This window comes from Somniosus microcephalus, chromosome 18, assembly GCF_052327205.1.
Source record: "Somniosus microcephalus isolate GS21.2 chromosome 18, FLI_Smic_1.0, whole genome shotgun sequence".
Lineage (NCBI taxonomy): Eukaryota > Metazoa > Chordata > Chondrichthyes > Squaliformes > Somniosidae > Somniosus > Somniosus microcephalus.
In genome coordinates, this window is record NC_141004.1 from 47,945,928 (window position 1) to 47,960,053 (window position 14,126).

General features: G+C 44.3%; 1 long non-coding RNA gene across 1 annotated transcript; it reads left to right on the plus strand.

Annotated features, from left to right (window-relative positions):
- Positions 1–1,745: 1,745 nt before the first annotated feature.
- Positions 1,746–10,944, plus strand: LOC147105260 (uncharacterized). Its single transcript, XR_015081766.1, has 3 exons — positions 1,746–2,041; positions 8,792–8,891; positions 10,677–10,944. It is a non-coding gene; the product is annotated as an uncharacterized LOC147105260 (long non-coding RNA).
- The last annotated feature ends 3,182 nt before the right edge of the window (positions 10,945–14,126 follow it).

The window sequence follows — 14,126 nt, forward strand, 5'->3', positions numbered from 1 at the left end:
AACTGTTTTACAGCTCCTGTATACTGTAGTACCGGCAGTGACCACACCTGTATATAAAACCGGCGCAGGCTTCTGTACTTCAGTCTTGAGACTACTCTACTCCAGTAAGTACCTGTTGATTGTTAAGTTACAGCATCCGTGTAGTTCTTGGGGATACATCCTATTTAAAGAATCACGGATCTAACAGCAAGCGCCCCTGGAATCATGTGGGCCGGACCAATGAATGACAGAAAGGAATCCCTATTCATACTTATGGAGGTTCCGTATGTATGAAACCCCATAAGTATGAATGAAAATACCCCCAAAAATACACCTAGACATCAAATTTTAAAAAATCACATTTAAAATTAATTAAAATTGCATTTAATTAAATATTTAAAACAAAATATTAAATTTTTGAAAAATAAATTTACATGTTTTAAAGGGGCTAAAATTAAACTTACCTTATTTTAAAAGTTTTTACCAGGCATAAGAATTTCACGGGCAATCGCTGGGCAGAAGTTTCCGCCCGCGGATGCCCTTTTCCCGGGGATGCGGATGATCTGTCAAGAAAATTCCTGACCGATCGCAAGTTCCAGGTTTTAGCGCGCACCTCATACGCACGTCGTACGGGCCGCAAATTACGGCCCTATGTCTTCACATCTCGGCAGTGGGACTTGAACCCACAACCTTCTGACTCAGAGGAGTGAGTGCTACCACTCAGCCTGGGCTATAGTTAAATCTGGAATATCATTTCAAATTAAATCATGGGAGTAGGAACATTTGATACAAGGTCAAATTAGAAAAATGGAAATTTAGGACCGCTGGCAGTGTGATCAACGCATGGAATAGATTTCCAGGTAGTGTGAAAGTGAGTCATTTAAAGAAAAAAACTAAATGCTGCAATGGGGGTGGGTCCTTCTAGATGGCTGGATTAAGATGGGCCATGTGGCCCCTCTCATCTATGTTTACCCTGTGATATTATGGCTATCACTTTAAAAGGAAATGGGAGAGGTTTGTGTTGCTGCTGTACAATGCCCTAGAATTGATTGATTCATTTTTTAAATGTTTTCTACCTATAACTCAATCCCAAGACATGAAATAACATTTGTGACAGTGTTTATTATAGTTTCTAAATAATTAGGCAGGCATTTCTATGTGTTATCCTCCCACCAGCTGCTTTCCTGGCCAGTAATACAGTATGAAGTCAGAATTAATGATCTTATGGAAGGTTTCCCACTGAATGTCTTCATGCAGAAATAATGTTTAACATAAATCCCTGCAGTCAGATATTGAGTATGAGTAATGATTTTGATTAAATTAACTGTCAGAAAACTGTGCAACATTAAATTAAGTCCTCCTTCCAATGTCAGATTCCTGTATATATTCTCCTTCTGTCAAAGCCAGGACACAGAATAATATATTTTCTCATCCAATACTAATGTAGTTGTAAATTAGCAAAAAGCCATGATCAGCTATCAATGTATGTGTGTAGAGTATGATTATCAGAACTATTTTCTTAATGGAAACAATAGCAGGTAAAAACAAAACCATACTGATCCCTTATTGTGGAAGTGTATAAATTGTTTATTTGCAAAGCCATTTTGTCATTGCATTACTCACTCATCTCTCCATTTAAGTACTGTGACTGCTTTTGTTTTATTTGTTCAAAGTACTCTGTGATCACTTGCTTAGATCAAATGGGTTTGAATAGCACCTTTTTATAGCTCTTCATAATGACCGATCAACAGTAGTTTCGAAATAGAAATGTAACTAATTCTAATGTACAATTAAATAGATGGGCAGCAGTGAGTTGGAGACAGTCGAATAATGCCAACCGTTGATTGATGTGTCTAAACTGTATCAGCTTTTATGATGTCATCTGAATTCACCAGCGTTGTAATTCTCTCTAACTATCCATTCTAAACATTGGCTGCTGCAATGGGCTGGAACCTCTACAGTGAGCGAATTCATTAGATGCTTTGTTTGTCGTGATGTTTGTTACACTCCACATCCTGCACCCTGTACAGCTGCAGCAGTGATGCCTTGTAATGAGTATCAGGTAGGAACGATGCCAAATAGCTTCTTTATAGAGAATATAGCTGAAATAAAATGGAATGTATCCAACCAGAACACATAAACTAATAGGTATTAGATCTTATTAAAGTGTTTAGGAGTATTCTAACCCAGTAAAAGAGTATATGGGCAAATGGTTCCATTTATCTGTTTATTTTGGTAATAAATAAATCTATTGCAACTTGGTACATTCTTCTGTGTTACGGTGCTTTTCAACAGAAATATTTACGTAAACTGTATATAATAAAATAATATATAGACATTGAATGTGTTGTTATCTCCCAAATCTGTGCCCGTTTCTCTCTAAACTGTTTGTTTAACTCTCTTCAATCAGGTTTCCACCCCTCCCAGAACAACAAGTGGCCCTAATCAAAGTTACATGACATTCTGTGTGACTATGACCGTAGAGCATTATCCCTCTGTGTTCTCATTAACCTCAGTGAAGTCTTTGACATGGTTGACCACAGCATCCTCCTCCAACGCCTCTCCTTCAGCTCGGTGGGACTGCCCTCACCTGGTTCCACTCTATCAGATTGTAGACAGAGCACCTCTACCAATGGCTACTTTTCCCAACACTTCGCACTCCACTCCGGAGACTCTCCTCCCCCCAAGGATTCATCCTGGGTCCCCGCCTCTTCGTAATCTACATGCAGCCCCTTGACAACATCATCTGCACCATCTGAGTTAGCTTCCACGTGTACGCTGATGGCAGCCAGCTTTAACTCTCCCCCACGTCTCTAGACCCTTGCACTACCTTTGTGTTGTCAGATTGTTTATCTGACATCCGGTCTTGGATCAGCCACTGTTTCATCCAGTTAACATTAGGAAAACCAAACCAGTTGTCTACGGCCCTGCCACAACCTCTGTACCCTCGCCACCAACACCATCCCCATGTCTGGCCATTGTTCCAGGCTGAACCAGGCAGTTGACAACCTTAGCATTCTATTTGATATCAAGCTGAGGTTCTGACACCATAACCTTCAATCACAAAGACTGACTACTTTCACCTCATTAGCATTGCTCACCTCCATCCATACTTCAGCCCCTCTGCCACTGAAACCCTTATTCATGCCTTTGTCGCCCCCAGACTCTATTATTTCAATGCTCTCCTGGCCGGTCCGCCATCCTCCATCATCCACCCTCCGTAAACTTTAGCTCCTCCAAAACTCTGCCTGTATCTAATCCTACACCAAGTCCCAATTGCCTGTCTCACTCAAGAAGCTTGACACCATCCAGGACAAAGCTGCCCACTTGATTGGCACCCCATCTACCACCTTAAACATTCACTCCTTGCACCTCCGGCGTACCGTGGCTGCAGTGTGTACCATCTACAAGATGCACTGCAGCAACTCGTCAAGGCTTCTTCAACAGCACCTCCCAAACCCGCGACCTCTACCACCTAGAAGGACAAGGGCAGCAGGCACATGGGAACACCATCACCTGCATGTTCCCCTCCAAGTTACACACCATCCTGACTTGGAAATATATCGCCATTCCTTCATTGTCGCTGGGTCAAATTCCTGGAGCTCCCTCCCTAACAGCACTGTGGGAGTACCTTCACCACAACGGACTGCAGCGGTTCAAGAAGGTGACTCACCACCACATACTCAAGAGCAATTAGGGATGGGCAATAAAAGCTGGCTTTCCCAGCGACGCCCACATCCCAGGAACAAATTTTTTTTAAACCTGTGTCTTTGCTGACTTACATTGGCTCCCAATAGCTCAAATTTAAAATTATCATCCCCGTGTTTAAATCCCTTCATCATCTCATATCTCTCTATCCCTGTAACCTCCTCCAGCCCAAAACCTCTCCCAAGCTCTCCGTTCCTCAGACTCTGGTCTCTTTTACTTCCCCACCCCACTCCCTTTGCCCCACTATTGGCAGCCGTGTCTTCAGCCACCTAAACTCCACGCTTTGGAATTCCCTCCTTGAATCCCTCTGCCTCTCCAATTCGTTCTTGTCCTTCAAGACCCTATGTAAGACCCAACATTTTGGCCAAGCTTTTGGTCACCCCTCCTAATATCTCCTTCTTTGGCTCATTGTCCATTTTGGGACAGTTTTTGATGTTAAAAGCATTATATAAATGCAAATTGTTGTTGCTAATAGGAAATGTTTTGAAAATGGAGAAGGAAACATACTATTAACACTTAGATTATTGAACGTCCTTCAGTTTTCAAAATATGGACAGCTTTTCTATCACATGATGTAAAAATAATTTCTGTGAATTTCTGATTTTTCTAAAAAATCAATTATGGAAAAATAGTAATGGTTACTTTGATGAAATCTGTCTGTCTGTTTGCTTTCATTGTGGAATCTATTTTAGAGTTGAAGGTTCTCTGTCTTGCTTGCCAACCATTCATATTTCACATAGGCAGTCAACATTTTGAAATAAAAACAGAAAATGCTGGAAATACTCAGCAGGTCAGGCAGCATCTGTAGAGAGAAAAACAGAGTTAACGTTTCAGGTCGATGACCCTTCATCAGAACTGGAAAAAGTTGGAGATGTAACAGGTGTTTAAGCAAGTGTAGGGGCAGGGAGAAGGGGGGGTGAGGAATGAACAAAAGGAAAGGTCTGTGATGGGATGGAAGGCAGGAGAAATTAAGAGACAAAAGGAATGATGGTGCAAGGCAAAAGGAGATGGTAATGGGACAAGATAAGAAACAAAAGATGACTCTAGATGAAGTGTAAATGGCAATGGCAGAATCATCAACGGCTGCCATGTGAGAGAGAAAAAAAATGATAGGGGCTGAGGTTATGGTCTGAAATTATTGAACTCGATGTTGAGTCCAGAAGGCTGTAAAGTGCCTAATCGAAAGATGAGGTGTTGTTCCTCGAGCTTACGTTGAGCTTCATTGGAACAGTGTAAGAGGCCGAGGACAGAGCGGTCAGAGTGGAGCGGAGAATTAAAGTGACAGGTGACCGGAAGCTCAGGGCCACCCTTATGGACTGAACGGAGGTGTTCCGCAAAGCAGTCACCCAATCTGCGTTTGGTTTCCCCAATGTAGAGGAGACCGCATCATGAGCAGCGAATACAGTATACTAAATTGCAAGAAGTACAAATAAATCGCCGTTTCAACGGGAAGGAGTGTTTGGGGCCCTGGACAATGGGAAGGGGGGAGGTATAAGGGCATGTGTTGTATCTCCTGCACTTGCACGGGAAGGTGCTGGGCGAAGGGGAGGGGCTGTTGGGGGTGATTGAGGAGTGGACCAGGGTGTCGTGGAGGGAGCAGTAGCTTCGGAATGCTGAAAGGGGAGGTGAGGGGAAGATGTGTTTGGTGTTGGGATCATGCTGGAGGTGGTGGAAATGGCGGAGGAGGATCCGTTGAATGTGGAGGCTGGTGGGGTGAAAGGTGAGGACAAGGGGAACCCTATCATGGTTCTGGGAGGGAGGGGAAGGGGTGAGAGCAGAAGTGCGGGAAATAGAACGGACACGGTCAAGGGCCGTGTCAACCACGGTAGAGGGGAATCCTCGGTTGAGGAAAAAGGAAGACATGCCAGACGCACTAGTATGGAAGGAGGCATCGTCAGAGCAGATGAGACGGAGGAACTGAGAGAATGGAATAGAGTCCTTACAGGAAGCGAGGTGGGAGGAAGTGTAGTCCAGGTAGCTGTGGGAGTCAGTGGGCTTGTAGTGGATGTTTGTCAATAACCTATCCCCAGAGATGGAGGCAGAGAAGTCGAGGAAGGTAAGAGTCAGAGATGGACCATGTGAAGGTGAGGGAAGGGTAGAAATTGGAAGCAAGGGAATGAAATTTTCTATTTCAGGGCGAGAGTAGGAAACAGCACCGATACAGTCATCAATGTACTGGAAAAAGAGGTGAGGGAGGGGACCTGAGTAGGACTGGAACAAAGAATGTTCCACATATCCCACGAAAAGGCAGGCATAGCTAGGACCCATGCAGGTTCCCAGAGCAACACCTTTAATTTGGAGGAAGTGAGTGGAGTCTAAGGAGAAGTTGTTCAATGTGAAAACAAGTTCAGCCAGGCGAAGGAGGGTGGTGGTGGAAGGGGATTGGTTGGGCCTCTGTTCAAGGAAGAAGCAGAGCACCCTCAGGCCATCCTGGTGGGGGATGGAGGTGTAGAGGGATTGGACATCCATAGTGAAATGGAGACGGTTGGGGCCAGGAAATTGGAAACTGTTAAAGTGGCAGAGGTCGTCGGAAGAGTCGCAGATGTAAGTGGGAAGAGACTGGACAAGGGGAGAAAAAGTAGAGTCGAGATAGGAAGAGATAAGTTCCGTGGGGCAAGAACAGGCTGAAACGATGGACCTACCAGGGCAGTCCTGTTTGTGGATCTTGGGAAAGAGGTAGAAGCGGGCTGTGCAGGGTTGGAGGACTATGAGGTTGGCAGTCGCGGAGGGAAGATCTCCAGAGGAAATTAGGTCAGCGACAGTCTTGGAAATGATGGCTTGATGTTCGGTAGTGGGGTCATGGTCCAGCGGGAGGTAGGAGGAGGTGTCCAAGAGTTGGCGTTCAGCCTCCGCTAGGTAGAGATCAGTTCACCAAACAATAACAGCACCGTCCTTGTCAGCAGGTTTAGTGATAATGTTGGGGTTGGATCTGAGAGAACGGAGTGCTGCAAGTTCAGAGGGAGGGAGGTTGGAGTGGTTAAGGGGAATAGAGAAATTGAGATGGCTGATGTCATGCCAACAGTTTGCAATGAAAAGATCTAGAGAGGTTAAGAGGCCAGAGGGAGGGGTCCAGGTAGAACGAGAATTCTGAAAACGGGAGAAAGGGTCCACTGTGCGGGGGGAATACTCCTGGCCAAAGAAGCGGGCACTGAAATGAAGGCGACGGAAAAAGAGCTCAGCGTCGCGCCGAGCTCGAAATTCATTGAGGTGGAGGCATAAGGGGATGAAGCTCAGGCATTTGCTGAGGACTGATCGTTTGGGGTCAGAGAGGGGAAGGTCAGAGGGGATTGTGAAAACACAGCAAGGGGGTGAGATTGGAAGAAGGGATGGGGTCAGAGGAAAGTGAAGGGAAAGAAGGTTCCGGAGGGGCCTTGGCGTCCAAGAATTGCTGAAGCTTACAATCCTTGACACCTGAAAGGAAGAAAATAGTTCTTTGTTAAAACGCCAGATTTTGAAGAGTGTGTCCACTTGTCTGCATCTGCAGATGAAAATCAGCCCCACTCCTGGTTCTGCACCTGACTGACACTCCAGGATCCTAGCTGATACTGCTCCAAGAGATAGCACACTGTTGTGGATGGGAATTCTCGTGATCATTTTGCAAGATCAGGGAGTTTCCACGGCAAAGCTCCATGCCCAAAAACAGCAGCATCACTGAATATTTCCTATTTCTTCAAAAACCTCCTTCCTGCCAGGAGCTGGGGATTCCACAGATGACGGCTTGCAGGAATCACGAAGCATAGGCAAGGCATTCCCCAGTGAGATGCTGTATGAATGGAGCAGAAAAAAATCAGCAAGAAGGTCAACCCTCTGCACATGGCAACTGTGAGGGGGGAAAGAAGGAGAAAAGAGCCAGCATGAAGTGGATGGGGGGAGTGGGGGTTAAGTCAGTGGGGAGTTGTGTGTGTGACTGTGAACTGGGGGCTAGGGGGAGATGCGAGCCTTCGCCTCACTGACAACTTTATAAACCATTTCAAAGCAATTTAACAAACAGAATATAGTAACAGGCAAAACCAGTGCATAGCCACAAGAGCCCACATTTCTCCCCAAGAATTGAACATAAGAACATAAGAAATAGGAGCAGGAGTAGGCCACTTGGCCCCTCGAACCTGCTCCGCCATTCAATAAGATCATGGCTGATCTTGGGCTCAAAGCCACTTCCCCGCTCGCTCCCCATAACCCTTCACTCCCTTATCTTGTAAAAATCTGTCTATCTCCACCTTAAACGTATTTAATGACCCAGCCTCCACAGCTCTCTGGGGCAGAGAATTCCACAGATGTACGACCCTCTGAGAGAAGGAAACCCCCCTGCAATTTTTACCACAATCTGTCAGTATGCAAGTGATGAGCTTAGGTCATTCCGGGAGCTCACTACAATGAGACTGATGCTGGAAGTCCTGGCAAGGCTATAACCTGCTAAGTTCACACATAGACTCAAAAATGTACACTATTCTGTGCATGGGGCAATTAGACAGAAGTCACTAAATTCAGGATCGAGCCTGAACTATTAATACATTTTTAGGTTTTTCATGTCATGTCTGTGATGTATATAGATGGGTGGTCTTTCTATATTGGTGGTCTTTAAACAGTTTCACTTATTTCCAACTAACAATCTGAATAATTTCAGAATAGCTTAGCTCGTGAATCAGGATATTGCCAATAAATGGTACTTTTTTGTGTTCCACAGAATCTGCTTCAGTTTTTGACTTTTATTAATCATGTTGAACAATAGCTTGTATTTGTAGTTGATCACAGAATTCATTTTATATCTGGAGGTGATTTAGCTCTAGCACCTACTGGTAAGTTTGCACACTGTTGCATAACTGGCTCTGCTCACAAATGTTATATTTTTTCCACTCATTCCTTGGATGTGTATTCATTGGATCGTATTTTACCCAATGGAATCACTTCATTAACTTAATAAAAACTTTTTTCAAAGTTAATGTATACCATATGTTAAACGGTGAGACCGCTAGTCCAAGGAGTGGGGGTTGTAGCATAATGTGTGCCATTTGCAAAATTTGTTTCATATGGTACGTGGGAAGCTAGTATGATTTACACAAATGTCCGTATTTCACTTCTACATGTTTTCCTGCCTTCCTTTCAGTTCCAGCCACTGAGTCATCGAATGGTGTAAAAACAGCTGTAATGGATTGCCACAGAATGGTCTAAATCACCCCATAGTCACTGAATTAACCTTCTCATGGGTCAGTGTTTTTATTTTCTACAACATTTTCTTGCCCCCCTCTCCTGAAGTCTATGGGCTGGATTTTGTCAATGGGGAGCTTTTGGAGGCGGGACTCCCACTTGTCAGGTTTTAGTCCCGCCTCCATCGACTTGTGGCCAACCCACACTATTTTCCCTTGATTGACCTTGTTAAGCCCGCCCCCAAATTCTACCATTTTCCCGGCAGTCCCGCCTCCAAACCCACCTCCCCAGGGCTGGCAAAATCCAGCCAATTGACTCTTGATGGGCTGCTTTCTCACAGGCACCTGGAGATCTCCCATACCTTGCTAAAGTGGTCATTCTTTGTATGTGAGCATAGACGGTGATTGGGAGACACCATGGGGGATGTTAAATTCAAGGCCAACATGTTCTCACCTGACACACATAGACACCACACGCTCAACACATACACATGTTTCACTAGGAATCACTGGATAATCAGAAATGGAAATCCTAGTTCCCCTACCCCCCACGGCCCATAGTATTGAGGCCAACAGTGGTTAATTGACTGAAATCAGCAAACTCAGTGCAGTTTGGGATTGAACGTGAGATCTTCTGGTGCCTTTATCCCCAATCATATGACAACCCCAGTGGCTTAGGAAAATTATCCAGGCAGCAACTGAGCTATACAGGCCATGAAATTCACAGGTTATTCAATCTCGGCAGCAGCAAGGTAACTACCATTGGCCTCACTGCACTTAGTTCAGTGAGTGAAAAATTGGCCAGGTTTCTGCTTCTGACTATTAACCAGCCTTGCTAGAAGGTCATGTGTATGGATTTTGGTTAAGGATAAGATTGAGCTCAGCTATGATAACCCTGTCCCAGTTCAAATAGCCCTTTATTGCACTGTCAAAGCTAACACATGTATAATACTTCATTGACTGTGAAGCACTTTGGACATCCTAAGGTCATGAAAGGCGCTTCATAGATGAAAGGTCTTTCTTTCTTAGTGGCCACTTGTGCGAGTTACTGGAGGTGGGAGGGCTACCAGTGGAGCCATAATTCATTAAGGAATCAATACTTTCAGGAGAGAGAAGAGGAGAAAATTGATAAGGAAGACAAAATCTCTACTCTATATGATGCATGTTTAAATTAGAAGTAACTGCTGAGTACAGGAAACTTTTTTTTATCCGGCACCAACGGGACCGACGTGGTACCGGTTCATCAAAAATTCCAGATAACCGAGAGCTATAGTAAAAGATATGGAGAGCTGAGAGCTCCGTATAAAGCAACCAACCCTGTTGCTTAGCAACAGGTTCAGAACAATGGCCACAAGTTCCAAGCATCTCTGTAGCTTAGCAACAGCTGCAGCCACACCCTTGCACAGCAACAGATCGAGGAAGGCAAGTAGAATATGAAGTAAAACTTACCTGAACCTACTCCTGAATTTTGCCGGTTGACCGAGATTTCCGGTTATTTAGGTGCCGGTAAATCGAAAGTTTCCTGTACTGCAAATTTGATTTGCTGACCTTTCACCATAATATAGGGTCATCTAATTAACGCAGATATTCATTCCTCGTGATGTACAGATCATGATGCGCTGGAAGTGCTGGAGGTCGGGGTGGATTATCCACCAGCAGCAGCTCTTAAAGCTGCTGTACTACTGAGAATACGAGTGACCAAAGGTAGACAGGGAGGGGGAATGCCATCGCTCGGTGGCACTGCGCTGGAGGCCCTGGTGCAGGGGGTCTTGAAATGTCTTGAATGTGATGCTCTTTTTCAATTGTTTCACAATTAATATTGTAAAATATCTTCTGTTCCTCTAGGAACCCAAGAAGAGTTGGCATAGCTCCTACAGGAACAGAATAAGGTCATCTTTTATAATGTTGACTGCAAGACCCCTCTGGGCAGCCGCACCTAAGCACCTCACAGCATCCTGTGTCACCCATTCCTGCAGCAGCAAACAGCAGCACAGAAACAAGTCGGGGGGGGGTGCATTTTGTGAGTTTCCGAGTGGAGCACCTAGTAAGGCATAATTATGTCATAATTGTAGTACAATTGCACCAAGGAATCATGATAAATTGCTGAACTATTTCACACTGGATTGTACAAGTCATTTTGTATTAATTCTAAAATAAAAAAAGAAAATGCTGGAGCTACTCAGCAGGTCAGGCAGCATCTGTGGAGAGAGAAACAGAGTTAACATTTCAGGTCGCTGACCCTTCGTCAGAAGTATTAATTCTACTGTGGCTGTGTTTTTTCTTCTTCTACATTCTCAGGATGTGGACGTTACTGGCAAGGCCAGTATTTATTGCCCATCCCTAGTTGCCCTTGAGAAGGTGGTGATACAAATGAGTGGCTTGCTAGTCCACTTCAGAGGGCAGTTAAGAGTCAACCATGTTGGTGTGGGACTGGAGTCACATATAGGCCCAGACCCGGTAAGGACGGCAGGTTTCCTTCCCTAAAGGACATTTGTGAACCAGTTGCTAATTTTACGACATATCTGACAGCTTTATGGTGACTTTTACTGATAAAAGCTTTTTATTAAAAAATATGTGTGGAAACTCCCCACAGTAGATACCGGAAAACAAAAGCAATCTGTGTACCCCGTGGTGTAGTACAAGCAAACCCAGAAGGTCCCAGGTCCAAGCTGAATTAGCTGATCTCATACCAGACGGTCGCAGGTCTGTACTGAGTTGGTTGGACTCTGAACTCTCACCAGAAGGACCTAGGTCTGTGCTGACACAACAGATGCAGGATTTGGTACGCTACAATTTCTCTTGGCTCCCACAGGCTACAGAGGGAAAATCTGCCTGGGTTGCCACTGCTGTTCCAGGAATTTTTTCCCTGCAGTCACTGCCTGAAATTGAACGGGCTTGTGGCAGAGAATGTTGGAAAATTCAGGCAGTAAGGCCTGCTGCCGCCTCACGGCCCCAACCGAGATTTTCGCCTCCCCTGCCCCCGCCGGGACTGCCATTAGTTGCTCCTTCCCTATCTACTACATGTAAATGGCAGCTGGGGAGTGGGTAAGGGCAGAGCCAAGTTCCCAGTGGATTTGCCTTCTTTCCAGGCCAGCCATGTGGAAGGTATCAGTAGCCCCAGGAAACCAAGGTAAAGGTCCAGAGTTCCTCCAGTGGAGGGAGAGGGCCTTATAGCAGCCTACTCTCCCTCCAGTTGGCTCCAGAAACTAAACTGTTAAAGGCCTTGATCTCAGATGAGACCTCCAATGGAAACCTTCATTCCAATCTTCAAAGCACTTCTGCCCTTTTAAGGCTCCTCACTATCTCTCTGCCCTTGCACTGGCTGGCCTCCTCTTGATAGTGGGAAGCCCACTATGCATACGCAATGAACCCTGCCCCAGTAAAATTGATCAAGGCTGGGACAGATATGAAGGGGCGGGTGGAAGTCCCAGCTTCCTGCAACTTTGCTCCAAAGAGGAGAATCCCACCCCCCACGTGTGTGTGTGTGGACATCCAGGCTGGAATCAGCTGCGATACCTTCCATGGTCAAATAGCCTGTCAACATTCACTGTCTATGCTCTGTCACAAAGAATGGGTACTTGGGGAAGATGCCAATGGTAACCATTACACCAGTAAAAGTCTCTTTCAGAATAGAAGAGAAAATTAGAATCCTCTAGAAAGTACAATATACAGCACGCTGGTGAATGGGTGAATAAACAGAAAATCTGTATATCAGCACAACAGATGTGAGTACTTCAAGGGTTAATCTTCATTTGCAGAGTAAAAATATGAGCGCTGCTCTACACAAGAAATAAATACTGGACTTCAATCACCTTTCATATGCATGGCTACACAGAGCAACATTAGCAATGCAAGCCATATATCAATCTGTAAAACACTCACTTCCTCTCTTAGCTGGAGGTATGTAACCTGGGATCGAGTAGGACTATAAGCCAAAATGAGAAACTGTGATTTATTCTAGAACAATGTGAAGTGGCAACACAATTAGCCTCTCTACTATGAATCAAAGTTCACAAATTAAAATCCTCAACATTCAGCTTTTAAAATCAAGAGGGTTGAGAAACAGAAATTTCAAGCAATATCAGTGAGAAACGTCCAGCCTCATTGTGCCTGTTGTTAATGTATTATTGCAACATCGTGCGGATCGCGTTAGTCATTCTGTTTCCATGGAAATCGCTCCCTTATGCTCATACTTCATTTGCCCTTTGAGAAAATTATGCGTACATCAAAAACGTTTGAGTAAACTGTGCTCAGCACTTTCCATTCACCCACATAAATGTCCTTTATGCAATCTGAGTCTGTACTTCATCAGAGTGGCATTTTTAATATATTGGGTATAATCAGGATTTGCAAAGCTGTAAAGTAAGTTCAACTATAATTTGATGCCAAGAGTCTGTCGACAATATTTAGGTTCAAGAAAAACAGCAGCTAGAAAGACATTATCCAAGTAATCAGAACAAATGTGAAAAGATCTGTTCAATTTGAATTTAAAACCCACTGCATTCAGGGAATTCCTTTCTGGAATATAGCTATTAGAACAGAATAAGGGATCATCTGAGAAACTTTGTAGTCTTTCATTCTTTCCCTCCAAACTTTTTTTCAACATGAATGTCTGGTTCCAAAATTATTTAATATAACACACATTAAGTAAGTGGATATTTCTAAATTCTGATTCTTTAACAAATTACAAATTTGTGTTATTTACAATGTATACACAGTTGAAATGTGTTATTTATGTCCCATGGGACCATCTCCTCTCTCCAGATTAGGCAGAATAATTTGAGCAGGTGCTCAGGAAGAGCTCTACATCCAATCTTGTAAATCTCCCCAGGAATGCCACTTTGCCATTCTTCATAGACCTGATAGCGGCCTCTATTTCCTCAATGGTCGATGTAACATCCAAGATGGCAACATTGGCCTCCTGCAGGATGCAGCCCAATGCATCCTCAGCAATAGACGATACAGTGTTGAGCAACTCCTCAAAGAGCTGCATCCATCGTTGGCATATTACCTCTTGATCTGTTATCAGTGATTTACCAGCCCTGCTCTTTACTGGTACCATCACATCATGATGTGGACCATAGACAACCTTTACTTGTGCATAGAATTGTCTTGTGATGCCTGTCGGCATATCTCTGCAACTCCCTAAATAGAATGTAAAGAACACTGCATAGAATGTAAAGAACTCAGAATAGAATGGAAAGCTCACTTAGCTTCCAACCATCAATCTTGCATTTGGCATAGTTTGATCTGCACTTCGTGGTGAAGGTCTTTTTGGTCAGCGAACCAGGGTCA